Raw genomic sequence first — 2,500 nt, forward strand, 5'->3', positions numbered from 1 at the left:
GTGCGTGCGCTCACGCAGCGCGCGGCCAGCACGCCGGGCGGCCCCCCCTCACCGGCCGGGGACTGTCCCGCCAAGCCACAGCCTCGTATCGCTTCATACCCACATGGCCAACTCAGGTTCGGGGGCATGGCGGGTACCGCCGAAACAACCGGTTCACAGATGTACCGATCGTCGCTATCACCGATGCACCTGCAGCGCGAACAACCGCTCAACAACTGATTTCCAGTTCATTTGCGGATCTTTGGCAGCAAACGTATACGTCAATCTACATTTGCGAAATCTACGATTCTGGCATGCCTGCATGTTATGTGTCACGACACGCTACATCAGCCCACATACACACTGCGGCATGTACACGAGAGAACACGTGGAAGATGGTCCGCGCACGTGTGCAATGTCCCTTGCGCGGTCGACTGTCAACCGGCCTCTGTAGCATGTCGCAGATGTGGAACGCGGTCCACCGTGCTATCATGTTGTGTGGGGCAATACGATTAAATAGGAAAACCCTCGTCGCTACATCAACAGACGGCTCACGCTGATTCCCGGCAGAGGGAGGAGGGGGGGGGGGCCAACATGCAATACTTTCGTCCGTACCTACTTACCACATGTCTGTACGGCGTACAACAGTGCAATCTCGCTGTAATGGGGAGACGAGACAAGTAGCATCGTGCACAACATATGGCCCTTATGATTCGCCATTGTAGGGCGCAGCCGGTGTACGGTCAAGCATGTGCCACATTATGTCACTCAGTACGTAACGACGGATGATCAGTGTGGGTTACGCGTACATCAGCGGACAGTCCACACAGGCCGTACCACAACGTACACTGACTGCATCGACAACCGAATGCAACTGAACAGCTGCAAGGCTCATTTCACAAACAAACGCCTGACCGACCAGCTTGGAAGGGCAGGAGGGGAGGGCGATATTCGTTCTGTAGCGGTACACCCTTCCAGTGGTTAGCGGGACTGTGTAGAAAGTACGCAACACTCGAAAGACCTTTATGTGAGGGTACGCACCATGGCATCAAGAAATACACATGACACCAGAGGATCCAAGCAGTGAACTATGTTCAGAGGGTTGCTGTTAGGCAAAGCTACATTCCTGTGACGTTACATGTGACAGTTAAGGTGCAGTGTAAGTTAGGTTAAGGTGCAGTGTAAGTTAGGTTAAGGTGCAGTGTAAGTTAGGTTAAGGTGCAGTGTAAGTTAGGTTAAGGTGCAGTGTAAGTTAGGTTAAGGTGCAGTGTAACTTAGGTTAAGGTGCAGTGTAACTTAGGTTAAGGTGCAGTGTAACTTAGGTTAAGGTGCAGTGTAAGTTAGGTTAAGGTGCAGTGTAAGTTAGGTTAAGGTGCAGTGTAACTTAGGTTAAGGTGCAGTGTAACTTAGGTTAAGGTGCAGTGTAACTTAGGTTAAGGTGCAGTGTAACTTAGGTTAAGGTGCAGTGTAACTTAGGTTAAGGTGCAGTGTAACTTAGGTTAAGGTGCAGTGTAACTTAGGTTAAGGTGCAGTGTAACTTAGGTTAAGGTGCAGTGTAACTTAGGTTAAGGTGCAGTGTAACTTAGGTTAAGGTGCAGTGTAACTTAGGTTAAGGTGCAGTGTAACTTAGGTTAAGGTGCAGTGTAACTTAGGTTAAGGTGCAGTGTAACATAGGTTAAGGTGCAGTGTAACTTAGGTTAAGGTGCAGTGTAACTTAGGTTAAGGTGCAGTGTAAGTTAGGTTAAGGTGCAGCGTAAGTTAGGTTAAGGTGCAGCGTAACTTAGGTTAAGGTGCAGCGTAACTTAGGTTAAGGTGCAGCGTAACTTAGGTTAAGGTGCAGCGTAACTTAGGTTAAGGTGCAGCGTAACTTAGGTTAAGGTGCAGCGTAACTTAGGTTAAGGTGCAGCGTGGGTTAGGTTAGGGGCCAACGTGGGTTAGGTTAGGGGCCAACGTGGGTTAGGTTAGGGGCCAACGTGGGTTAGGTTAGGGGCCAACGTGGGTTAGGTTAGGGGCCAACGTGGGTTAGGTTAAGGGCCAACGTGGGTTAGGTTAAGGGCCAACGTGGGTTAGGTTAAGGGCCAACGTGGGTTAGGTTAAGGGCCAACGTGGGTTAGGTTAAGGGCCAACGTGGGTTAGGTTAAGGGCCAACGTGGGTTAGGTTAAGGGCCAACGTGGGTTAGGTTAAGGGCCAACGTGGGTTAGGTTAAGGGCCAACGTGGGTTAGGTTAAGGGCCAACGTGGGTTAGGTTAGGGGCCAACGTGGGTAAGGTTAGGGGCCAACGTGGGTAAGGTTAAGGGCCAACGTGGGTTAGGTTAAGGGCCAACGTGGGTTAGGTTAAGGGCCAACGTGGGTTAGGTTAAGGGCCAACGTGGGTTAGGTTAAGGGCCAACGTGGGTTAGGTTAAGGGCCAACGTGGGTTAGGTTAAGGGCCAACGTGGGTTAGGTTAAGGGCCAACGTGGGTTAGGTTGCCAGAGATGTGTCAAATCAGGATGTACGTTTGGCTGGTGTCAGGTGGTGGG

The sequence above is a fragment of the Schistocerca gregaria genome, unplaced genomic scaffold, assembly GCF_023897955.1.
Source record: "Schistocerca gregaria isolate iqSchGreg1 unplaced genomic scaffold, iqSchGreg1.2 ptg000398l, whole genome shotgun sequence".
NCBI classification, from domain to species: Eukaryota; Metazoa; Arthropoda; class Insecta; order Orthoptera; family Acrididae; genus Schistocerca; species Schistocerca gregaria.